Raw genomic sequence first — 26,641 nt, 5'->3', positions numbered from 1 at the left:
GGCCCTGGCAAAGGCACCACTGCCAAGAGTCATGCTCAGACGAAGTTTTTTGTTTTCTTTTCTCTCTCACTTTCTCTTTTTTTATGAGAACTCGGCCACCTTCCAGCCCTGGATGCCAAGAACCCTCTGGGCTTCTTTAGAAGACTCTGGCTTACCCCATACCCGTCCCCTCCCAGGCCTCTGCTCAGTTTCCCTCCCCTCACCCCACGCCAGCCTCCCAGCCCACTTCCTCCACTTGGGCCAGGCTGTTGGGGGTGTCCCCTGGGAGGACTGGCAGCCTCGCCCTTTCGGGGAGGGCCTGGGTGCTCCCTTTGAAGTTTGATCTCCTCCTTGGGGCTCACTCCCCCTGATGGAGCTGCTCCTAAGGGCTGGCTGTCTTCAGAGGCTCTGCTAGGCCCCTCTCTAAGTGCCCAGGTGAAGAGGAAAGCTTGAGAGATGAGAGTAGACTTGCCAGCCCTCCCTTCCTTGTGAGTCTGGAACGGCTGTCTGCTTCCTTTAAAATACTAACCTGTAAGCAGTTTAGGAACACTTGTGAAATGAAGGAGTTTAATTTCAACCTTTTCTTGTGATTAATCACAGTGCCTTGCTCCTCCTTCTAGTTTCCCAGAAGTGGGAAAACTTCCTTCAAATCCTAGTTATAGGCAAACAGGTTAGAACGTGTGACTTGATCTGAGCTGGAGAAATTGCAAGGTGGGTTTCCTCGAAGAAGCCATCTCTGACCAGCTGGAGGCTCCTTCTCACCTGTAGAAATGGGTTGGAGATACACTTACGTACAGAGCTGAACATAAATCCTCCCGGTTATTAGCAGGTTATGCTTTCCATTTCTGCCAGGTGGAGAAAATGGAGGGGGATACAAATCAATAAGAAGAAAACAAGCAAGGGGGCATTTGGCTGGCTCAGTTGGTAGAGCATGTGACTCTTGATCTCAGGGTTGTGAGTTTGAGCCCCATGTTGGGGTAGAGTTTCTTTTCTTTTTTTTTTTTTAAGATTTTATTTTTTATTTATTTATTTGAGACAGAGAGAATGAGAGACAGCATGAGAGGGAGGAGAGTCAGAGGGAGAAGCAGACTCCCCGCCGAGCAGGGAGCCCGATGCGGGACTCGATCCCGGGACTCCAGGATCATGACCTGAGCCGAAGGCAGTCGCTTAACCAACTGAGCCACCCAGGCGCCCTGGGGTAGAGTTTCTTAATAAAAAGAAGAAGGAGAAGGAGAAGAAGAAGAAGAAGAAGAAGAAGAAGAAGGAGAAGGAGGAGGAGGAGGAGGAGGAGGAGGAGAGAATGAATAGTCAAAAAATAGGTAAAAGGAATAAACGGTTCATGATAAATAAAAATGTAAAATGATACTCAGTCTAACTAGTAATCAGAAAAATTCAAACTTAAGGCAAAATATTAGATAAGCAAAAATTTAAAGATATCTAATGTTGATGAGGCTTCTGAGAAATGGATGCTTTAATACAGTATTTTTATATTGGTGGTAGTTTAAATGGATACATTCTGGAGGGTAAACTGGCAGTTCTCTTGATATGTAAAATCACATAACCTTTGACCCAGCAATTCTACTTCCAGGAATAACCTGGGTCCCTGATAACTAGGGACATGTGCTGGAACATATGCACAAAGATGTATATATATAGGGATGTGTGCTGCAGTGGTGTTCATAATGCTGAACAGCAACCTGGCCGTCCATGTGTCCATCCAGAGGGGTGGGTTTAAATAAACCTATAGTGATCCCTATTAAGGAACACAAAGGAGCCATTTTTAAGAAATATAAGGTATGGGGCGCCTGGGTGGCTCAGTTGGTTAGGCGACTGCCTTCGGCTCAGGTCATGATCCTGGAGTCCCGGGGTCGAGTCCCGCATCAGGCTCCCTGCTCAGCAGGGAGTCTGCTTTTCCCTCTGACCCTCCCCCTTCTCATGTGCTCGCTCTCTCTCATTCTCTCTCTCTCTCAAAATAAATAAATAAAATCTTTAAAAAAAAGAAAAAAAGAAATATAAGGTAGAAGTATCATCAGCATGGAAAGGTGGCCAACACATGGTAGGTGACAAAAATAAGTTTTGTCAAAAAACGAAAGTATTTTTGAGCACACACGGAGGGAAAAAAAAAAGATGTGTATGTGCGTGCACTGTGCACATGCGCATGTTGAGGGGGCTGCTGGTGTGGAAGAAGCAGCATGTGTGCAGGCTGGATGTGAGAGATGGCATGCTGAGTTTAGGGTGAAGGAGGAAAGCGTCAGGTAGTGAACTGGAGAAGTCAGCCAGGACCAGACCTGAATGTGCCTTGCAAAACAGGAAGCTGCTGAGGGTTGCTGAACCAGGCACTGGGCTGGAGAAAGATCCCTCCAGCATCAGTGACACATCAAGGTTACCACCCAGGCCTGAAAGGAGCAGGGCCTTGCCCAAGTTTGAAGAGGAGGGGACCGATTCTAGAAACACTGAGTGGGAAGAATCTATAGGAGTTTAAGATGACAGATTCTGTAATGGGTGTAAGGGAGAGGAAGGAGTGTGAGAGGACAGATTTCAATCACTGGGTGATTACTGAGACACAAGGAAGTCAAGAGGAGCATGGATCCACAGGTTGAGTTTGAGATGCCTGGGAATATCCAGATGGAGCTAGGGGCCCAGTAGGTGACAGAGAATTCACAGGTCTAGAGCTAAGGAGAGAGTTCTAGATGGAGAGTGAGCAATACCCAAGTGGCAGTTAAAGCCATAGGGGTGAATAGGGTCGCTCAGGGAGAATTTATGGTGTGGGATGGTCCTAGACTGGAAAAGGACTGGAAGAGAACCCGATAGAATACAACACATATGGGGTAGGAAGGAAGAGTGCATTGCAAGGACAAAATGAAGGAGCCAGCAAAAGGCAGAAGAAAAACTAGTGTGTGTCAGTGAGGTTGGATTGCCTACTCACTTCTGGCAGAGCCCTGATTTTGTTCTGCATTCCACCCTTCTTCCAAGTGGTTTGGCAATAAATCCTGATTAGTCCAAGCCAATTATGGTCATCACAGTTTCCTTGCCAGGGACTGATTTAGGAAGGGACATCTGATGCAACTGAGGTCAATGTGATGTGAGGAAAGTCTTCTGGGGGCTCCTGGGGACGGTTTCCTCCCTGATTAGAAATAGACATACAGGAAGAGATGCTCTGTTCTTTAGCTGTGTGTTATCACATTTGGATATGGCACCTGGAACTGCCACAGTCATTCTTTAATGTGTAGAGGAGAGCATCTTGAGGATAAGCCATCATGTTGAGGGTGGTAGAGCAGAAAGATGGAAGGCACTGGGTCCCGGATGTCATTGCTAAGCCGTGGAATTGATCAGCCCTGGAGCAGCTTCATAGCTGGACTTCTTAAAATGTAGGATTTATTTTGGGGTGCCTAGGTGGCTCAGTTGGTTAAACGTCAGACTCTTGGTTTCAGCTCAGATCATGATCTCAGGGTCGTGAGATCAAGCCCCACATCGAGCCCCTCATCGAGCCCTGCTCGAGGGCTCCACACTCAGCCCAGAGTCTGCTTGGGATTCTCTCCCTCTTCTTCCTCCCCTCTCCTTGCCTTCTCCTTCTCCCTCTCCTTCTGCCCCTCCCCCCTGCTTACAGAAGCACGAGCTCTCTCTCTTTCTAAAATAAATAAATAGGTAACCCTCTCAGGTCCTCTCCGTCTTCAGGAGCTTTGTACTATCATTCAATATGCTTTACTATTGCTCAATAAAATCTTGCTTTGCTATCCAAATAAATAAATAAATAAAATCTTTTTTAAAAACTTACAATACATTTTTCCTTATGGTTAAGCTATTTGATTTGGATTCTGTTTTTACTTGCAGCTCAAGGCACAGCCATGGGGGAGGATACTGTAGGAGCCTAGGAAAGAGAAAATTCCAAGGAGGAAATGATTTGGAGTAATATGGAGATGGAAAAGGGACCTTCACATTTGGGGGACCATTGGTGACTTTGGTGGAGATATTGACCCTGGGCCATGAGAGTAAAAACCAGATTGCAAAAGCTTACTTACCATTATACATAGTTGGCACTAATGGATATTTGGAGAATCATAAAATTGAGACACAAATGGAAGATAAGGAGGTGGGCAGGGAGGATGGACTTTAAAACGGCATTTTAATCTGGTGCCCACAGATCCCCTGGAGGGGGTCTATGGAAAGAATTCAGGGGACCCATGAACCTGGATGGGAAGAAAATTACACCTTGATTTTTCACCCACCTCTAATTAAAATATCGTCTCCCCTTCAATTATGACTGCAGGCATCAATCTTCAGTAGTATGAGTAGTAACTGTGACTTTGTCACCTGTAAAAATCACAGCTATTTTTACTTCACATTACAGTTGACACAGCTGTTGCGAAATAGTGTTTATAATCATCACTACTTAAAAATATGGGCGTTATTATAGGCCCACGTCAAGATTTTGCTATTTAACGCATTAACAAAGGACACACAAGAATAAAAGAAAGAAGCACATGTATAACGATGTCACAAATTTTAAAAATCTATTGTAACAACTGCATTTCACGGTAATTGATGTCCATGGTAATTCTATGCATATTGCAGGCATTCAAGAACATTATCCACCAGACAGCCAAAGGCATCCATGGTGTGAAAAAGGCTAGGAACTCCAGCTGCAAAGGAAAAGAGAGAAGGGGAGGTTTGCACCGTGGAGATGGGAACGTGGGGTCTGGAGAACACTGCGTTTGAGGACATAGGAGAGGTTTCTGTGTGGTGGTGCTGCAGGCTCAGAGAGGGGACTTTGAGAGCTGAAGTCCCTGAGGAGGCTGGAGCTATTGGGATGCAGGGCTCAGGTGGAGGGATTAACCACAGGAAGGAAACTTTTCCCACAATAAAAGGGAGGAAAGGATGAGTGTAGATAAAAATAAGTGCTTTAGTGGGGTGGCAGTGGGGGGCAGGAAGTTGAGGGGGCTTCTGACTGATGGCTTCTATTTTCACTGTCAAGTAGGAGTGAAGTTATCTGCTGAGAGTGAGAATGACAGGGGAGTTGATAAGGTAGGGAACCAAAGAAAGCTGACAAGGACGAGCAGAGGGACCACAGGCCCACCACCCGGTTGTCATGGCAACACTTTGCGTGGGTGTGCACTGTCTCCAGCTGTGTTCAGCTGCTCAAGTGTATAAGTCAGAGGGCAGAAAGGCAGCTAAAGCCAGGGCTGGGGTTTTACCAGGAGGATGGGGTGAAGATCAGGGGACTACAGGAGGGATGACCCAGCTTGTCCAGAAGCTGTGTGGAGAAGGGTGTGCAGCTAGGAAGGGGCTGCTAGCTTGGAGTAAAATCCACCTATCAACATTAGGAAGACGAATGGGACAAAGGGAAGGAGAAGGTGGAGGTACTGGAAATAGTGGCACAAGAAGGAGCCGGTCAAGTTTAAGTTTAAGTAGTTCACAGGATGGCAAGTACTGAGGTCCATCCATTGTGTGGGTGACAAGGAGAGAAGTAGTAAAGGGCATTAGAGGTGAGGAGGTCAAGTCCAGCCAAGACCAACCATATGGATCTAAAAGTCACCTAGGAGGAATTTGAAGCTTGGAGTGGAAGTTCTGGAGGACATGGAGGAGTGATTTAGAAATAGGTAGATGATTGGAGCCAGTGGTAGAAGAATCTGATGGTGGTGGATACCATGGGCCTCAAAGGAGGAGGAGGGCCTTTTCAGCAAGGTACAATAGTAATTGTCTAAAAGTAGCAATAAGGAGCTAAAGGAATACCTATCCACCATGAGGTGGAGAATGGGGATCCATGTTCCTGCTGTGTAGCCAGGACTTCAAGAACTAACTAGCTTTTATGAAAGAGCCCAGAGAGAATCAGACAGTTGTGGACCAGACCTGATCTAGGACAGTGGCTTCCAATCCCACAAGATAGTCCCCTCCCATGCCCCACCCCAACCTGGAAGCATTTGCAAACCAGCAGAGGCCTATTTGGTTTCATCACAGTAGTGGGGGTGGGGGATCCCGGCATTTCGTACCTAGAGATCAGAGATGCAGTATCCTGCAGTGTGCAGTAGAGCCCCACGGTGATGAACCGTCCCGCCCAAAATGCCCATAAGTGCATCCCATACACTTTACGGATGAGGAAGCTAGGATTCAGAGAGCTGAGATGTGTACTTAGGTTTTGGAACTTCTCTAGTTTTGATATTATATTAAGATCTGTGTGTATGTCTGAGGTCACTGTGGTAATTAATGTTGGTTGGCGAATCCAGCCCCCTCTCTCTAGTCACCTCTCAATGATGGGTGTATGGTTGCCTCTGTTCTTGCCTGTGGAAGGTAAAGAGAAGGCATGGAGCAAGACTCCTGGGGCAACTTTTTCAAAAGGCAAGTGCAGCTGGAGGCCCCTGCCTCTTTTGCTCTGCTCCTAGTGTTCTCCTTGGAACTTGGTCCAGCCACCATCTTGTATCCATGAGCACCAAGGCCACACATGAGTGATGATGGGACACAAAGATAGACAGGCCAGGTATCCTGGGTGGCTTCCTAATAGATGTCCCAACCCTGAACTGTCCACCTGTGGACTACCAAGTGAGAAAAACAAACTATACTATTCGTGTAGCCTACTGTTAATTGAATGTTCTGTTAATTGCCGCTGAATATATTTCTGCCTGATGGAGTCGTAGGGCCAGTTAGCAACAGCTGAGGCTAAACCCACGTTTTCTTTTCTTTTTTTTTTTTAAAGATTTTATTTATTTATTTGACAGAGAGAGACACAGCGAGAGAGGGAACACAAGCAGGGGCAGAGGGAGAGGGAGAAGCAGGCTCCCTGCTGAGCAGGGAGCCCGATGTGGGGCTCGATCCCAAGACCCCGGGATCATGACCTGAGCCGAAGGCAGCCGCTTAACAACTGAGCCACTCAGGCGCCCCTAAACCCACGTTTTCTGTCTCACAATCTAATAGTGTTTCCTTGACAGCAGTGGTGTGGTTTCCAGACAAGCAACATCCGCATTGCCTGGGAACTTGTTAGAAATGCAGAATTTCTAAACTTCTAAATCAGAAACCCAACAATCTGGTTTAACAAGCCCTCCCTCGGGGTGATTCTCACGCACCCATTTGGAGAGCCACTGATCTCTAGCTGTGCTCTCCCTTGGCATCACCTGGAGGCTCGTGAAAATATACCAGCTCAGATCCCACTCCAGATCCCCTGAATGGAATCTGTATTTTCAGGAGATCCCTGGGTTATCTGTATGCGCATTAAAGTGTAAGGAGCACTGCTCTGCAATATGCTTAATTGAGTCTTTTTATTTCTCTTATTGAAGCCAGAGCATTAAAAAGCAACATAACTGACCAGGCTGAAATCAAGCACTCAGGATCCAGCCAATGCACTTCACATTAAAAAACCTAAACATTTTAAAATTAAAAAGATACAGTCCACAACTGAACATTCAAAGTTTTGATTTTGGAAGTTTAAAAGCATAAAAAGCAGCAAGTATCCTGTGATTACAACCTATGTGCTTCACAATTGATTTTTTTAAATATATTTTTAAAAGATTTTATTTATTTATTTATTTGACAGAGAAAGAGAGACAGCGAGAGAGGGAACACAAGCAGGGAGAGTGGGAGAGGGAGAAGCGGGCTTCCCGCCGAGCAGGGAGCCCGATGTGGGACTGGATCCCAGGACCCCGGGACCATGACCTGAGCCGAAGGCAGACGCTTAACGACTGAGCCACCCAGGCGCCTCTTTATATTGATTTTAAACAAAAAACGTATCCCAAGTATAAATTTGAGAATATTCTTTTAGGATTCTCTCTCACTCTTTTTTTTTTTTTTTAAGATTTTATTTATTTATTTGAGACCGAGAGATACAGAGGGAGAGAGACCATGAGCAGGTTAGAAGCAGAGGGAGAGGGTGAGGGAGAAGCAGACTCTGATCCTTGTCGTTTGCACTTCTATGCCTTCACAGGTTTTTCTTTTTCTGATGAAATTTAAAAATATCTCCAATATGGTAAGATACAATATTTCCTACGACTGCTTTAATGTGTTGTTATATTTTATAAATTGATCTCTTCAAGCGTCTGGGATTGAGTTATCATTCCTTTATTTTCTAGAGCTTCCATTGTTTTTATTTTATTTTATTTTTTAAAGATTTTATTTATTTTTCAACAGTGAGAGAGGGAACACAAGCGGGGGGAGTGGGAGAGGGAGAAGCAGGCTTCCCGCAGAGCAGGGAGCCCGATGCGGGGCTTGATCCCAGGACCCTGGGATCATGACCTGAGCTGAAGGCAGATGCTTAACGACTGAGCCACCCAGGCGCCCCCATTGTTTTTATATGTATGTTGAAATTTTTGGTCCATTTTCTCTCTACTAATGTTTATTATGCTATCAATACATCCCTCCAGCTATGCCAGGCTAGGGTATTTAGCTAATTAAAACTATTTAGGTACAGCATAACATACAGAGATGTCGAACCACTATGTTGTAGACTTGAAACTAATGTTAACACTGTGTGTCAACTATATTCAAATAAAATTTTTTTAAAATAAGACTATTTAGGAGGTTATTAAAAATTAACTTTTTTTTTAAAGGTAGAACGCTTTTTTTTTTTTTAAGATTTTATTTACTTATCTGACAGAGAGAGAGAGAGAGTGGGAGATAATGAGAGCAGGAACACAAGCAGGGGGAGTGGAAGAGGGAGAAGCAGGCCTCCCACTGAGCAGGGAGCCCGATGTGGGGCTCGATCCCAGGACCCTGGGATCATGACCTGAGCCGAAGGCAGACGCTTAACGACTGAGCCACCCAGGCGTCCCCCAAATTAACTTTTTTAAAAAAGATTTATTTATTTGAGAGAGAGAGAGAGCGCAAGTGGGTGGGGGGAGGGGAAGGGTAGAGGGAGAAGCAGAGACTCCCCACTGAGCAGGGAGTTTGACAGAGGGGCTTGATCCCATGACCTGAGCCAAAATCAAGAGTTGGATACTTTAATGGACTCAGCCACCCAGGCACCCCTAAAAATTAATTTTCGACAAGGTTTTAGTCTGCTGCTAAGTTGGTTTGTTAAATCAACATGATAAAATTCTAAGAATAGTTACTGAGCAATCTAATTGCAATTTGGAAGGTCCAGCCCTATTTTCACCTTTTAGTACTTTTACTGTTTTAAGGTTTATACACCCAATGTGTATAATCTCTATACCCAGTGGGGGCTTGAACCCACAACCCCGAAATCAAGAGGTGAATGCTCTACTGACTGAGCCAGCCAGGCACTGCTCACCTTTTAGCACTTCTTATGAATATTTATTTATTTATTTATTTATTTATTTATTTATTTATTTATTTATTTATTATTATGTTCAGTTAGCCAACATATAGTACATCATTAGTTTTTGATGTAGTGTTCAACGATTCATTATTTGCATATAACACCCAGTGCTCATTACAACACGTGCCCTCCTTAATACCCATAACCTGGCTACCCCCTCCCCCCAACCCCCACCCCCTCCCTTCTGTAACCCTCAGTTTCTTTCCCCAGACTTCTTAGGAATCGTTTTTGTTTGCTTGTTTCAGAGCTCCTGTTTTCTTAGTCCTGGCCGGCCTGCCCCTCTGGCTCCTCACCTCTCCAGTTTAAGACTAGCTGTTGACCCGAGGGCCTTCAGGTCTCAGGCGATCCCTTTGTGCAGGTTCTCAGGGTGGGTCTGTGACCGTTCTGAGCATTCCCAAGTGAAAAGTCCCTTCCCTGATTTGCTTCGTCACCGCCTATGAATTAGGGATAGAAGGATGTCAGCGAGTTTATTTTCTGGATTGATCCAGACCAAACAGGCTGAAGCAGTGCTCCCTGGTTGAATCACTGTCATCAAATAAGGAGCTGATGAACCAAGGAGCCTGGAAACAACCTGTGTCCACTTCCTGGGGCCATAGCACCTCCATGGCTCAGAAACCATGCATGGCTTAAGGTGGTTTTCTGTGAATCACAGGTTGAAGTAGAGTTATTCTCAAGCTGTTCTCACGTGTTGGAATCAAAGCAATTTAAGTCTTATCTTCTCTAATCTGAGTTGACATTTTTGTGACATGTTTCCTCCTCCCTGGTGTATTTTAGAAGCGTCTGAGGGAACAGAGAAAAAGATCGTGGACTCTGGTAGCCTTTGCTTTGTTAATGTAGAGACGCCTTTTTTTCTTTTCTTTCTTTTTTGAAAGATTTTATTTTTAGGTAATCTCTACACACAATGTGGGGCTCGAACTCACAACCCTGCGATCCAGAGTCACAAGCTCCCCCAGCTGAGTCCTCTAGGCACCCCAAGGTGCCTCTTTTTTTTTTTTTTAAGGAAGAAATAAAACTGTCTTTATTTACAGAAGATGTAAGGCATGGGGCGCCTGGGTGGCTCAGTTGGTTGAGCGACTGCCTTCGGCTCAGGTCATGATCCTGGAGTCCCGGGATCGAGTCCCACATCGGGCTCCCTGCTCGGCAGGGAGTCTGCTTCTCCCTTTGACCCTCCTCCCTCTCATGCTCTCTGTCTCTCATTCTCTCTCTCGCAAATAAATAAAATCTTAAAAAAAAAAAAAAAAAGATGTAAGGCATGATTGTATGCAGAAAGTCCTAAGGAATATACAAAAAGCTACTCGAACTAATAAGTGAGTTTAGAAAGGTTACAAGGTACACACAAGTCCATTGCAATTTTTAATTTGAAAAAACTTTTAAATTATTTTTTAATGTGGTAAAATATACATAACATAGAATTTACCATTTTAAACATTTTTAAGTGAACAATTTAGTGTCATTAAATACATTGACACTGATGTACAACCATCAAGATGGCTTCTTAACACATAAAATTTTTGATCAATAAATATATATTATACACATGATGTACATATGAATTAAAAATGGAATGGAGAAGCTGTGTGCTCTACCTGCATTTCTACTTCAAGATAGAACAAAATGTAAGAATTGAATTTTACGTATAACGAATTTACCAGGCAGTTCGCATGTGGCAGTATGAGATTCCCATTATATTTACAAGACAGGAAAAAAACTAATAAATATTTTAATGGGAGAGGACACACTTTATTCTATGTAAAATAATAACCTCTACCAGGTTCAAACATTACATCAAAATATATTTATTGTAGTAAATATAGAAAATACAGGTAAGCAGAAAAAATAACCTAGAAGGATGGATATTATTGATAGCTGGTGCATGAGTTAATCATAAGCCCCAATTAGCAGACTTTTGTTCAACAGCATCTTGGGGTGACTATTGAGTTTCCGGCAATAAGAGATCAGTAGGTTTTATTTCTGGCTTTGTTTGAAAGAGGACCTTATGAGGGATTCATTCTCTGTGTGTCTGGGTTTGGATTTTTCCCCTCCCAAATGACATGTTTGTTTCATCAGCTGGTTAAGCATATGTATGGCTCAGGTATACCTAATGTCTTTGCTGACCTTTGAACTGGAAGGGACTTGATTTGACCAAGTGTCATTTACACTCCTAGGTGATCGCTGGGACTGGATAGTGCAAAAGTCTGATAAAGAGAATCTGGCTTCTATTCCCTCTGAAAGAGAGGTGTTACTGCCAAGTGGTAAAGTGCCAGTAGTGAACTCCTTATCTGTACTAGTGGGGGGCTGGGATTGCACACATAGCCCCGGAGTGGAATATCCAAATGGCTTCTGTGTCCTTTTGGAATGCAGCACGATCTAAGAATAACAGACTCTTTGATTAAGAAGTCCAACTCCCTTATTTTTACAAGCCCCCATGCCCCTAGTCAGACACAGGTGCCCCCCCTCCCAGCTTTCCTGTCGTACCTTGTCCAACCTCCATTATTGTCCTGATCTTACAGCAAAGGAGGAGTCATTTACATTAACACATAAACAATAGAGTGAGACATCCTTCAGCCGGACTGTATCTCGCTCATCTTTGTTGTCTTCAGCACTTAGCACAGTGCCTGGAACTTACTAGCTTCTCAACAAGTATTTGTTGAGTGAATGAATGATGAAACCAAGGCCCAGGGACAAGAAGTGACCTGCCTAAGATCATAAGTCTAGTTAGTAATGTTCTGAGAGGTAGGTTATGATAACACTTTAATTACATTGCATTACTTGAAAGCACAGGGTAAGAGGCCAGAATTGGACTGGATCTTGGAATAAAGCTCTGGTGCCTGGTTAGTCACAGAATTGGAAAGTCATGTGATAGTCCACAGCATCAAGAGCTGACTCTGAGGTCCATCTCGAGAGGTGTTTTGGTACCTGAGAGTGTTGCTCTTCTTGCTAACACTCTATCAGTTAGAATGATGGGTACATGTTTGTGGTGAGGAGGAAGCCACCTCGGTTGTCTTTCCCATGATTGGGAAAGGCTAGAGTGGGAGAAGTCCCCAATCTATGGAAACGCAGGGAGACCTCTTCCCATCCCTGGGGTCCACAGACCCTTGTTTATATTCACAGACAGTCTTTGTTAGAAATATGTAATCATTTTTGGCAGAGGTTGGGGAAGGCTGGTGGCAACCCTGTGTGTGTGTGTGTGTGTGTGTGTGTGAACATTTAGTTTTGTGCCAAGATCAAGGCTGTTTTGTTGTTGTTATTTTTGAGACAGAGAGGGTTGGAGCATCAGATGAGAATGTTTGGCCTTTGAGGAGGTCAGAGTGACCCAAAAAATGTAATCTGGCCAGTGTCTGGGTGGCAGTCCCCATTAAATTCGGCAGAGTCCAACCTGAAGGTGTGCTCTGGGAGATCTGCCACAGGGAGCCCTCAAGATGCTGACTCTGGCTCTTCTGAGTGATGGCTGGAGTGCGTGTGTGCATGTGTGTGCATGTGAGAGAGAGAGAGATGAAGGGAGAAGCAGGAGGAATAGAGAAGCTGTAGCCCAGCAGACCCAGGAGAGGTCCTTTTCATCCACTATTCCTAGGTGACAAGGTAAGCATCAAAGTCACCTACCTGGATGGCCATAGGGAAAGGTGTGTAAGGTCCAGGCAAGGCTCAGGTGGGAGTGTACTGGGGTGGGCAAGGGAGAGGCCTGTATCAATCTCAGACGGGAGCTGCTGCCTTAGTTGGTCCTATGAGCCTGCTGCCTCAGCTAGGTGGACAGGTGAGGACAGCACCTGGCTAGACCTCACAGATGAGGTTGACCAACTCGTGTTCCCACATCCTTTGGAGGCCTTTATGCCTATGGAAAACAGGTAGGGAAGAATTAAGCTGAAGCTCTCCCCCTTCTGACTACCTTCTCTTTAGAAATGTCATCATTTCATGCCATCAGGAATTGTTAGCATTGGCTTGGGGTCTGAAGGATGGGCTTTATGAGTCAAGAATTCTGTGAAATTGTTTTCAAATCCATATGCCTATTTTTTCTGGGGAGGTTCATTGCAGATTCTCAAAGAGATCCATGAATCAGCAAAGGTTAAGAACCATTGGTGTAGGGCTCAGCCGAAGGAATGCATGCATTTATAGGGCCCTTATTCATGTGAGAGGGATATAAATGAATGGAATATGGTAGTGTAATAATTATCAGTTTGGTGGCTCAGGGCCTATGGATTAACAGCTGTTGTATCATCCGACAATAGTAGTAATCCAGAGGCATATCCACACACATGGGATAGAGGTGGTGATCAGAAACCTGCTGAATGAGCAGGGGACCCCTGCAATGCCTACAATACTGTGTGGCCAAAGGAACACAGATGGTTGGAATAGACCAGTCACTGTGGGGAGATCCCCGAACATAACTGGATGGAGCAGACAGAGTGTTATCGTGCTCTTAGGATTGATTCAGTTTATATAAGAGGGCCAGGTCACAAGGATTTCCAGGGGCCACACGAGACTTTGGTTAAGGTTGCTCCCTGGCTCTGAGTGGGGGACCCCCTTAACTGCATTGCCTGTGGTTATGACCTAGAAGCAGAGGTAGTAGTCTGGCCTTCATGGGCCCCTACACACTGTTATGTTCGTCTCTACTCATCCTTTTCATGAACCTCAGGGAACCTGGTATTTTTTCATACCATCCCTATAAGCCGGTGCTCTCAGTGACTCATTTCCATCCTTGGGGTCCAGGCCAACGGGCTACTCAGAATAGTGCCTTTTCTAGAACCAGAATCTAAGTAGGTAAGGGAAGATTTTGGGGAGCAGTTCCCTCTAGGTTCAGGAATCCTAAGCAAGGATGGCCCATAAAGGGAGTGGAAGTCCTCAGAGAGAACTGAGGGTTAGGGAAAGGAAGATAGTTTTCAAGCCTTGGGCAAGATTTGGGGGTGTTTGGCCCAGTGTTTTCCTCATTGGCCCTGCTATAGTTTGGTGGTCCCCTGAGGCTCTCTCTCACTCCTCACCACCTCCTCCCTGCCATCTCTTGACAGTGGCTGTGCTCCTGGACCAAGACAAGCTACCACAAGGTAGTTTTAGAGGAACACATCCAGTAGGCAACTTTGTTTTGCCACATGGATGACCTTCCAGCTGTGCTGGAAGGCTCTGACCCCTCCCTCTTCCCAGCTCACTTTGCAAGTCGGGTCTTGAAACTGCTCTGCCTTCCGCTGATTCTATGTTCTGGTGTGGCCGTCTACAGATCCAGCTCATGATTCATGATGATTATTTGATATTGTAGGAAGTAAGATACTCGTTGTCACCAGTCTGTTTCCATTCAGGTGTTAATGGGATATTGTATCATGTATCTGTTGGGAATATTTCCAAAGGATCAAATATCAGAAATTCAGCAACATCATGCCGTTTGGTTCCTTGACACCATAGCTACTCTGTGTAAGAATCTTGGGATATTTTTTCTTATGTCATGCATAAAAGGAATTGAAAAAATTCATTTCTAAAGGTGCAGAAATGACATCTCTTCCCCCTCCCACCCCATACCTTTCCCCTATCTTTGAAAACTGATGAGGGTTAAAGTCATAATATTCCTGATCTATAGGCCAATGTGGTGAACACATGAATTTATCCTAAATAAATTTTATTTATTTTTTTTTAAGATTTTGTTATTAGGTAATCTCTACACCTGACCTGGGGCTCGAACTCATCATCCCAAGATCAAGAGTCACATCGTCTACGGACTGAGCCAGCCAGGTGTCCCACATGTGGCAAGCCTTTTCATGTCTTCTTGTTAAAGGAGAGGCAGGGAAGAGAAGCTGACCTTGACATCATTCTCTCATTCTCAACAGCTCCAATGTCCTAGGACCTGTGGTAGTTATCAGGGATATAGAGATAAAAGATGCTGTCCCAGCCCACAAGAAATGCATTGGCCAGTGGGGAAGACAGGGAAGTGAACCATTAATTGGAATATAAGGGGTAATTGCTAAGAGAGCAGGAACAGAGTGCAAGTATCCCTGAGGAAGGTCACTGCTTCTTCCAGTGGAAGAGCAGTAGCCCCTCATTGTTTTACTACTGTTTTCAACCACTGTTACATTTTTATCAGAAAAAAAAAGAAAGATTTTCCATGTTAGATAAGTGAATTTCCCAGAAAACCAGGCTTATCTCTCTAGGTCCCATAACTTAAATTATTTTGGGAGCACCTGGCTGGCTCAGTTGGTAGGGGATGTGACTTTTGATATCGGGGTTGTGAGTTCAAGTCCCACGTTGGGTGTAGAGATTACTTAAAAATAAAATATTTTTTAAAAACTTTAAAAATTATTTTTGGTGGGAATATTTGTAAAATGTATTCTTCACTCTTTTTCCTTAAGTGGAATATACTGAATGAAATTCAGTCTTTTCTTGTTGACTCAAGGCATGGGCATGAACACTAGCCTTGGCATCTGGCTAAGCTGCCCACGGACTCCTTTGGAGGTGTGTTCACCCTTACGCCAGATGGTCCCCTCCTTATGGCTTTTTGTCATTTTTCTGTCTCTTTTCTCCTTATCGGGGTGATAGCCCAGGTCTTAACTGCTTTTACTTTAAAGTCCCTAGTACCCTTAGGGGCGCCTGGGTGCCTCAGTTGGTTAAGCATCTGCGTTTGGCTCAGGTCATGATCTTAGGGTCCTGGGATTGAGTCTGCATCGAGCCCTGCATCGGGATCCCAGCTTGGCAGGGAGTCTGCTTCTCCTTCTCCCTCTGCCCCTCCCTCCTGCTTGAGCCCTCTCCCTCTCAAATAAATAAATAAAATCTTAAAAAAAAAAAAGAACTCTAAAAAAAAGTCCTTAGTACCCCTCTCCTTTGTGTTAGTCTAGGAATTTGTACATCTAAATAGGTTAGAATTTTGTTTAAAATAAGAGTGGGTAGGGGCACCTGGGTGGCTCAGTTGGTTGAACGGCTGCCTTTGGCTCAGGCTGTGCTCCAGGCGTCCTGGGATGGAGGAACCAGTCAAGCTCCCAGTTGAGCCCCACACTGGGCTCCCTGCTCAGCAGGGAGTCTGCTTGTCCCTCTCCCTCTGCCCCTCCCACCACTCATGCTCTCACTCACTCTCTCAAGTAAATAAATAAAAATCTTAAAAAAAAAAAAAAAGGCGAGTAGACTATGAGTCAAGACTTGCCAGGCTCACCTATGGGTAAAGTACCTAATCTTGAGTATGTGAACTTGGCTATCCAGATGACCTCTTTATCGTTTTCTTTCTGCTTGGTATTTACATTCTTTTGAGAAATGTTTCTGAATTCCTGCCATGTATCAGACACTAGAGATATGGCGATGAACGGGTCAGTCCTTGCCCTCAAGGAGAAAAAACAAAACCCAAAACATAAAATAATAAAATGTGGCAAAGAAAGTACAGGGTCCTGGTAGAATGTCTATGGAGAAACCAGAAATCTTCACTGGAAGTGACCTGTAAGTGACCTGGAGGATGAGTAAGGAGCCAGCCAGATGAAGGAAGTGGAGTGAGGAGGAGAGACCCCAGAGGAGGAGATAGGTGAAGAAGGCTGGGAAGCCAGAGTGTGAGTGGCTGAAGGATCGGGGTGACGCCCAACGTGGCTGGAGTGAAGGGAGCCAGGGAGAGGTGTGGTGCAGAATTGGCCAGGGACCAGTTCTTCCGGAGGGAGCATCTTCCAGGTGAGGGAACACACGTCCTGGCAGGTGTCTGAGGAACTACTCTAGGCTCAAGGTCAGTTGAAACACTGGAGCCCCCAAATTCCCAGGGGATTTAAGTTTTATTTGCCTAAGTGCTTTGAGGAAACAAAGAAATGTATTCATTAAAAAATTTTAAAACCTATCCATTTTTTTTATTTCCTGTATTTGCAGAAATTAGTTCTGAGGTGAAAGTTGGTTCCATGTATAACTTTTGGGAATTAGACTTTTCACAAATACTTGTTTTTAAACAATAACTCTTTAAAAAAAATAAAGAATGTGGGACGCCTGGGTGGCTCAGTCGTTAAGTGTCTGCCTTCGGCTCAGGTCATGATCCCAGGGTCCTGGGATCGAGTCCCGCATCGGGTACACTGCTCAGCGGGAAGCCTGCTTCTCCCTCTCCCACTCCCCCTGCTTGTGTTCCCTCTACACTGTCTCTCTTTATCAAAAAATAAATAAAATCTTTATTAAAAAAACTCTCGTTCTTAAAAAAAATAAAGAGCGAGTTATATTTGGAGGATGTTAAGAAAACAGAAGTTCTTTATTATTTTCTACCTATAGAAATAGATTTATGAAGTTCAGGCCATGATGTGTAACTCAATGTAGCATCTAATTGCTTGTATAAGAGATTATGCAACTCACTTATAAGACACTAGTTCTTAAGTTAGCTACAGGGAAATTGGCCTTTTCTAATTATCTTGAAAGAATCAGAGTTATATGCAGATGTGAAATTGCCTTATGATTGACTTACTTAACCTTACCATTGAACCTAAAGCAGTATTTTGTTTCAACCATGTTTAAATTCTTATAAAAGGGCAAGCCTTTATATCTGTTGTAGATTGTTGCATCAATGGCCCCTAATGAATTTTGTCGCCCAGTATTCATGCCCTTGTGTAGCTCCCTCCAGAATTGACTCTGGGCTTGACCATAAAGCTTGCCTTGGCCAACAGGCATGACACAAGCCCAGGAGGGTAGTGTTTGCGCCCTGGGCTTTGTCCTTTTGGAACACCGTCCCAGACTGCTATGCAAGGAAGCAGCTCTTGTCCACTGGAAGTTGGGAGGTCATGAGGAGGAGAGCTGAGGCTCCCTACCCAGCACCGATTACCAGACATGTGAATGAAGCCAACTTGGACTTTCCACCTGTCCCAGCCATCTGTAATGGCCCAAGTAAGCGAGAGGGGACCCGCAGGAAAATTGCCCAATCAACTCACACAATCAAGAGAAACAGTAAGTCACTGTTTTATGCCTCTATGTTTTGCAGTGGATTTTATGCAGCAATATATAACAGAAACAATGTCCTTTTACATTATTCTAGTTTCACTTTAAAGGCAGGCTGAGATAAAATTCTGAACAAGGGGTGGAGGGTTTACTTAAATTGCTCTATGGGAGATGGAAAAAATTGTACACATGCAATGGAAGGGCTTATTTCGATCTGCTGGTAAAGCAAACTTTAAGTTAATAAGTAAGACAGTTTAAAATCCACCAGATCTTTTTCCAATTTGAAATTTGTTGGGTCACACTATTATAGATATTATGGCATATGTTATAAATTCTTTTCAGGAGAGTTTTGTCATAAAAGTAATGCGTTCTCAGGGCATCTGGCTGGCTCAGTCAGCGGAGCTATGTGACTCCTGATCTCAGGGTTGTGAGTTCGAGCCCCTTGTTGGGTATAGAGATTACTTAAAAATAAAATCTTTTTTTTTTTTAAGATTTTTAAATTTATTTATTTGACAGAGAGAGACACAGCGAAAGAGGGAACACAAGCAGGGGGAGAGGGAGAGGGAGAAGCAGACTCCCAGCTGAGCAGGGAGCCCGATGCGGGGCTTGATCCCAGGACCCTGGGATCATGACCTGAGCTGAAGGCAGACGCTTGACGACAGAGCCACCCAGGTGCCCCTTAAAAATAAAATCTTAAAAAAAAAAAAAAAAAAGCAATGCATTCTCAATGAAGAAAAATAGAAACGGTTGAAAAATTGTAAAATGAAGTAAAAAATAATTAAGCATTATCTAACAACCCAGACATCTGTTGGTAATCATTTCTGTGTATTTTCTTGTAGCATTTTTTCTGTGCCCCATTTAATACTTTTTCATTTTTTTTTTTTTATTTATTTGAGAGAGAATGAGAGACAGAGAGCATGAGAGGGAAGAGGGTCAGAGGGAGAAGCAGACTCCATGCCAAGCAGGGAGCCCGATGCAGGACTCGATCCCGGGACTCCAGGATCATGACCTGAGCCGAAGGCAGTCGCTTAACCAACTGAGCCACCCAGGCGCCCCAATACTTTTTCATATTTAATTCAGGCTGCAGGGGGAAGGTGAGTATGGCTATTAAAGTGAGTCACGAGATGGTGGAGAGAGTCCTGCACTGTTGGTACAATAAAGTGTCTCGATTACAGTGGTGGTTACAGGAAGGTAGACATGTGGTAAATTGCATAGAGCTGCACACACACAAATGAGTGAACTATATATAGCATCCTATATAAGCATGGGCTCTGGGGGCTGTACCAGCATCAATTTCCTGATTTTGATATCATACTACAGTTACACAAGTTAATATGGGGGACGGGTGAAGGGTGCAGGAGACCTCCTGTACATTGCCTTGCACGTTCCTGTAAATCTATCAGTATTTCAGAAAAGAAAATCAATCTGTAGCTAGAATCTTACACCCTACATTTCCCCTTTATATGTATTATATTATATATGTGATATATATTTTTTTCATTTTTAACAGAAAGAGAAGGTCCAAGTTTCATATCCATGTGTCTTGATTGCTCTCAAAAATGAACCAAAAAAGTTCTCTTGATATATTTGAGTTAACTGTTAAGAAGAGGGCACATATTTTATTTATTTATTTTTAAAGATTTTATTTATTTATTTGACAGAGAGAGAGAGAGCCAGAGAGGGAACACAAGCAGGGGGAGTGGGAGAGGGAGAAGCAGGCTTCCCGCGGAGCAGGGAGCCCAATGTGGGGCTCGATCCCAGGACCCCGGGATCATGACCTGAGCCGAAGGCAGACGCTTAACAACTGAGCCACCCAGGCGCCCCAGCACATATTTTATTTTTAAGAATTTTTTAAATTTATTAAGATATTTATTTGAGAGAGAGAAACAGAGAAAGCGAGTGAAAGCATGAGTTGGGGGAGAGGGAGAGAGAAGAGAGGGGGAGAGAGAGAGAAGCAAACTCCCTCCTGAGCAAGGAATCCGACGCAGGGCTCAATCCCAGGACCCCGGGATCATGACCTGAGCCAAAGGCAGCCGCTTCACTGACTGAGCCATCCAGGTGCCCCTTGAAAATTTTTTTTGAGGGTACATATTTTTTTTAAGATTTTATTTATTTATTTGAGAAAGAGAGAGCATGAGAGGGGGAAGGGTCAGAGGGAGAAACAGACTCCCCGCCGAGTAAGGAGCCCAATGCGGGACTCGATCCCAGGACTCCAGGATCGTGACCTGAGCCGAAGGCAGTCGCTTAACCAACTGAGCCACCCAGGAGCCCTGAGGGTACATATTTTTAAATCTATGATTTTTTGGAACTTAATTCTTGCCAGATTGCCTGAACATTCTATAGAACACATGGGGTTGTATTGAGAGTATTATAAAAGGAAATTACATGACAAAAATACAATGATAAGACTAACAAAATAACGTGAAATTATGCATGTGGTGGACTGGGGACAGAAAGGGGCTTGTCGTGGTTGAACATGGCAGGAGGCCCCGGGGGTGCCCGGTCAGGAATGATCTGTGAGGGCTTTGGGGGAGGGGAGAAAGTGGGGCAGTCTACTGAGCAGAGCTGGTCTGGGGCAGCTCAGGGCAAGGCAGGGCAGGCCATGGTACCTGAGAACAAAATGTTAAAAAGCAGGCCCTCTGCATGGGCAGCAGTATCTAAGAATCCACCTTTATTATTTTTAAAGATTTTATTTATTTATTTGAGCGAGAGAGAGAGCACAGGCAGGGAGGAGGGACAGGGGGAGAGGGAGAAGCAGGATCCCCACTGAACAGGGAGTGGGACTCCATCCCAGGACCCTGGGATCATGACCTGGGCCGAAGGCAGACGCTTAACTGCTTAACCGACTGAGCCACCCAGGAGGCCCTAAGAATCCACCTTTAGGAAGGAGTGGCAAGATGTAGGCTAGAGTTCTGATATCAGATTCTGCCAAATACCGGTTTGCAGAAAGAGTTAGGGAACAGGAGGGAATAGAAAGCAGGGGTGGGGGCAGGGGTATGGTGTCATTTTGGGTGAAAAGTCCAGAAAGGGCAGGCTGGTGGTTCTAGCTTCCCAGCTGGCCTTCAGGGGTTCCCCTTTGCTCGGAGAATAAAGTCCAAACTCCATGGCATAAAAGGCCCTTCATGACCTGTCTGGTCTTGGAATATCAACCTGACCTTGTCTCCTGCTGCTTCCCCAAATGCACCTTCTGGGCCTTTGCAGTTTCCGGAACCCACTGTCCAGTTTCTAGGCCTTCCGGCCCCCTCAGGTCCTTTTCCCTTTGCCTACCATGCTTTTCCCTCTGGATGTCAACACATTAAATGCTCCCCTGCACACAAGTCCCCATGGGTTTCTCTCTGGGAAGCCTTCTGTCATACCTGGGTTGGGCCATGACCCCTTTTCTCTGCCTTTGGCCTTCCCTTGGCCCCAGGTGGGCTCTGGTGACCTCATTTGCCTGGTGTGAGCTTCCCCTCCCCAGCTGACAGGAAGGGGGTGGCTGAGCCGCAGAAGAGAAGTAAACTCCATCTCACGCTTCCCTGCCAGCAAGGACCTTAGCACATGCTATGGCCCCTCTACCTTTTCGTATGTCTCCACTTGGAAAGCTTTCCTCAGAATTCACGACCCTGTCAGATGATCGTTGCTCTGTATGACTCCCACACTGGCCTCCCATAGCCTTTCGTTCTTGCTAACGCTCAGTAAATATTTACTGAGCACACACTGTTGCGATCCTGCTGATGTGTCCTTACCACCTTAACTGTCACTTTGCTGCGTAGGTGTCTCGGGCTGTGAATTTCTTGACATTCAGGACCTTGGCCTATGCACCTAGGGATCCCCAGTTCCTGGAAAGGGTTCAGGCACACAGTAGGTCTTAATGTATTTGTATTGTTTTTAAAACGAATGCATGGGGCGCCTGGATGGCTCCGTCGGTTGAGTGTGTCCGACTCTTGATCTCAGCTCAGGTCTTGATCTCAGGGTCGTGAGTTCGACCCCTGCCCCACACCCAGCATGGAGCCTCGTTAAAAAATAAATGTAACTACTGGGCGCCTGGGTGGCTCAGTTGGTTAAGCGACTGCCTTCGGCTCAGGTCATGATCCTGGAGTCCCGGGATCGAGTCCCGCATCGGGCTCCCTGCTCAGCAGAGAGTCTGCTTCTCCCTCTGACCCTCCTCCCTCTCGTGCTCTCTCTCATTCTCTCTCTCGCAAAAAGTAAAAAATAAAATAAATAAATAAACAAATAAATGTAACTACAAATAAGTACAAATTAAAAATGAATACATTTTATTATAAACGAAATTGGTTTCCAAGAAATTCCTAAATCCTTAAGGCTGGAAGGCACATTGAAGGTCATCTCATCCATCTCCTAGGACTCGAGGAGTCCTGGAGGAGGACTGTTCCAGGCTAGTCATCATGCAGAACTTGCTTGCCTGAGTTCAGTGAAAGGGGACTCACAGTCCATGTGGCCTCTCATTCCACCTGAGGACAGCAGCAACCATGTGGATGTTCTTCCTGCCGCAGAGCTGAACCTGCCCCTTCATAGTTCCCTCCACCAGGCCCGTTCTGCTCCCTGGAGGGTCACGGTAAGATGCCCTTCACTCCGGCAGTTGACAGCCCACCATATATGTGGCAGCTAATGCATCTCTTCCTAAGTTTTTTCTCTCTCTCTTTTTAAAGATTTTATTTATTTGTTAAGGAGATAAGAGAGAGGACAAGCAAGGGAAGCGGCAGGAAGAGGGAGAAGCAGGCTCCCCTCTGAGCAAGGAGCCTGATGCAGGACTCGATCCCACCATCCTGGGATCATGACCTGAGCCGAAGGCAGACACTTAATTGACTGAGCCACCCAGGCATCCCCCTAAGTTTTCTCTTCTGCGGCTCAGCCACCCCCTTCCTGTCAGCTGGGGAGGGGAAGCTCACACCAGGCAAATGAGGTCACCAGAGCCCACCTGGGGCCAAGGGAAGGCCAAAGGCAGAGAAAAGGGGTCATGGCCCAACCCAGGTATGACAGAAGGCTTCCCAGAGAGAAACCCATGGGGACTTGTGTGCAGGGGAGCATTTAATGTGTTGACATTAGGAAAGACCATTGCCCGGCTGTGTGACCCTGAGCTTCAGTGTCCTTATTTGTAAAAATCCGGATAAGACAGTACCTATCTATATAGTTGTTGTCAAAATTAAATGAGCTCATATATGTAAAGTGCTTAGAACAGTAGTTGGCGTATATTAAATGCTCAATAATGATTTCAATATTATTATTATTTTTTTAAGATTTTATTTATTTATTCATGAGAGACAGACAGAGAGAGAGACAGAGGCAGAGGGAGAAGCAGGCTCCCCGTGGAGCAGGGAGCCCGATGCAGGACTCGATCCCAGGACCCTGGGATCATGACCCGAGCCGAAGGCAGACACTTAACTGACTGAGCCACCCAGGCATCCCATCAATATTATTTTGTATAATATTTTACCTATAGCATTTAAAATTTTACAACGTATATTTTAAGACATTTAATTAAGAAAATAGAATAACAGGGGCACCTCGGTAGAGCATAAGACTCTTGACCTCAGGGTCATGGGTTCAAGCCCCATGTTGAGCAACTTATGTAGTTAAAAAAAAGGCAGAATAATAAAATATATGATCACGTGCAAAAATTATATTAATATATTATAGATATTCCATTTAAGTTAATTATATATTATATTTCCTACCCCCAATAAAATTGGAAAACCCTTTATGTAGTGTTCATTATGAAGCTGGACGGACAACTTGGTCTCTATTTTTAACGAATGCTTGCTTAATTAATGAACAAAAGTAACAACTGTCTACCGGACCTTAATTCAGCCCTGATCACTCATCTATACTGCGTCAAGATTTTCTCATTGTTCTCTGTGGTGTTCCTTCATTTAGGATGACCAACCATCCTGGTTTTCTCAGGACTGAGGGAATGTGGAAATTTTAGTTAAAACCGAATCTGAGGGGTTCTTTTTTTTTTTTTTTTTAAGATTTTATTTATTTATTTGACAGAGACAGAGATAGCGAGAGCAGGAACACAAGCAGCGGGAGTGGGAGAGGGAGAAGCAGGCTTCCCGCCGGGAGGGAACCCGATGTGGGACTCAATCCCAGGACCCTGGGATCATGACCTGAGCCGAAGGCAGACGCTTAACGACTGAGCCACCCAGGCGCCCATCTGAGAGGTTCTTAAGACTTGGACCTTTCAGTGCTAAAACCAGGATGAGCTGGTCACCCTATTCATAATTCATAATGGATTCAAAGGTTGGAGGGACGACCTGCCTACCTCTGGAGTCCATGGCCACAGGGTCACTACTCCAGCAATGCCTGAGATACGAGGAGGGTATTTCCAGCTGGGTCTCATGGGGGTATTAGACCTTGATTGACAGAGCCTGCAGCTTTGCAAGAAACTCAATTTTACCAATTCACACGGCAGCGATCAGGCCCTAGGGCATTTCGTTAAAACTCATAAATGATGGATTAGAAAATCAGAATGTCAGTTTAAAATGTTCCCGTTACTTTCCTAGGGCAGCCCCTTACCTGCTTAAGATACCCAAGAGGAATGGAAAGTGAGCATGTGGTGGAGATGGGCCTTCCTGGAAGGGGTACTGGTGTCGGATTTGACTCTCCACTGCAGAGGGCCCCTTTCTAGGGAGATGGAGCATGCTGGTGACCAGCGGAGACCACGGATGAGGCTCAGCGGACTGACTCACCACCCATCGGGCGTCTGTGCTGTGAGCTCCCGACCCACCCTTGTGCTCGTCCCCTCTTCCCCTCATCCCAGTCCACTTGCCGAAGTGACAATCCTAAATTCCAGATTCGCTTATACCACTCTCTTTCTATCATAAAGTGCTTCCTGATACCAGATCTCTGTCCCTGGGTCACATCACACGGATGTCCTGGGGATATTACCCTGAAATGGCTGATTTTCTCTTACTTGTTCAGTCGCAGAGGTTCCTGTTCTGGGCGTGAGCAGTCTTTCTGGGCAGCTGCCCGCGCCTCTCATCGGGACAGTTGCTTGGGCGGCTCGCACGCAGTCTCTTGGAACACGGATTGCTCCCCACCAGCACCACCTGCTGCCCTGATTCCCGGAGGCCCTCCTCCCTTTCCACCTGGCCCCCTCGCTGCCCCCTAGTTGACACGCTTCGGGGTTTGCCGCTGGCCCAGAACTGGGAGGGGCTGTGCTGGCACGGGGTGATGGGTGATCTGCAAAGAGCCTTGGGGGAGGGGCCTGGCTTTGAAGCTGGCACCGAGGCGTGTCCATGCTGGTAGTGCCTGGCCCTGGGCAGTGGGAAGACGGAGGCGTCTTTGCAGATCCAGCGCTCCTTTCCCGGGAGGCCCACCTGCGCAGGGTGTTCCCCGCTCGGGGCTGGTGGCCGGAGTACTTTTACTCTGGACTACCTGGTGCTTCCTTCCCCCGGGGGCTCCACACCCTTTAACTGGGTCTGGCAAAGGAAGGCCCGGGCCTGTGGCCACATCCGCCTGCGCTCCTGACCGCCACTCAGCACCAGTCACTCACGCAGATACCCCAGGCGATGAGAGGCTGGTCATCAGGGGCAGAGGCGGTAAAGGGAGAGGAGCCGGGCAAGGAGCCCAGTGGTGCAGGGGCCAGAGGTGGAGCCCAGAAGGCACCAGGTGCACGCCGGTTTCCCCCAAAGTCATCCTCTGTACTGGGGCGATAGGCGGCTGCTTGACACCGACCAGGCTGGCTCTCCTGAGTCAGCCTCCTGCGGGCCCTGCAACTGAAGGTGACAAGTTCATGCTTTGACTGTGGTGGTGACAGGCTAACGGCCTCCCTGCCACCCCTCAGGCAGTCCAGGGCCCAGCCTCTGACTGCTTGTTCTCTGCCCGTCAGTCCCTTTTGTTCATAAGGGCCTGGCCTAAATGTTTCTCACTGTTCATATTCAAAGCTTTATTAAAGATAAGTAGGTCCGGGGCGCCTGGGTGGCTCAGTCGTTAAGCGTCTGCCTTCGGCTCAGGTCATGATCCTGGAGTCCCGGGATCGAGTCCCGCATCGGGCTCCCTGCTCAGCAGGGAGTCTGCTTCTCCCTCTGGACCCTCCTCCCTCTCATGCTCTCTCTCATTCTCTCTGTCTCAAATAAAAAAATAAAATATTTAAAAAAAAAAAAAAGATAAGTAGGTCCGTGTAAGGAAAAAGATGTCCTCAGGTCAACAATGAACCGGGAGAAAAAAAAAAAAAATCGTATAATTTACCCAAAGTTCCTGGGTACTCTTCAGCCCCCGTAGGGACTCACAGACACCTTCTTGGGCTGGTCCTTCACCTGCGTGCTGAGCTCCGCCAGCCCCAATCCTGATCCGTTGGGCTGACCCTCTGGCTTTGGCCCCAGACACCCTGGTGGTGACAGTAATGAGAAGGCAGGCCCAGGCCCCCAGCTACCCTGCCCTGGGTGCTGGGGACACTTGGTAGGTTTACCTGAATTAACCATGATTAGTCTTAGTTTCCTCGTTTATAAAATGGGATTAATAATATCTATCGCTTCAGGGCACCTGGGTGGCTCAGTCGTTAAAAGCGTCTGCCTTCGGCTCAGGTCATGATCCCGGGGTCCTGGGATT

The 26,641-nt window shown here is 45.8% G+C and overlaps 1 long non-coding RNA gene across 4 annotated transcripts; it reads right to left on the bottom strand.

Annotated features, from left to right (window-relative positions):
• Positions 1 to 655: 655 nt before the first annotated feature.
• LOC118024925 lies at positions 656 to 26,598 on the bottom strand. Of its 4 annotated transcripts, XR_004683227.1 has the most exons (6): positions 25,005 to 26,010; positions 14,377 to 14,550; positions 12,839 to 13,067; positions 9,532 to 9,672; positions 4,206 to 4,290; positions 656 to 741 (listed from the first exon to the last, which is right to left on the bottom strand). It is a non-coding gene; the product is annotated as an uncharacterized LOC118024925 (long non-coding RNA). The 4 variants fall into 4 exon arrangements; XR_004683229.1 differs by lacking the exon at positions 9,532 to 9,672; XR_004683228.1 differs by lacking the exons at positions 656 to 741; positions 4,206 to 4,290 and adding an exon at positions 26,282 to 26,598 and having other exon boundaries at positions 9,449 to 9,672; positions 25,005 to 25,809.
• Between the last annotated feature and the right edge of the window lie 43 nt (positions 26,599 to 26,641).

This window comes from Mirounga leonina, unplaced genomic scaffold (genome assembly GCF_011800145.1).
Source record: "Mirounga leonina isolate KUSES-001 unplaced genomic scaffold, KU_Mleo_1.0 Mir_200, whole genome shotgun sequence".
Lineage (NCBI taxonomy): Eukaryota > Metazoa > Chordata > Mammalia > Carnivora > Phocidae > Mirounga > Mirounga leonina.
The sequence above is the reverse complement of the archived record's forward strand: the minus strand, read 5'-3'. Positions and strand labels throughout refer to the sequence as shown.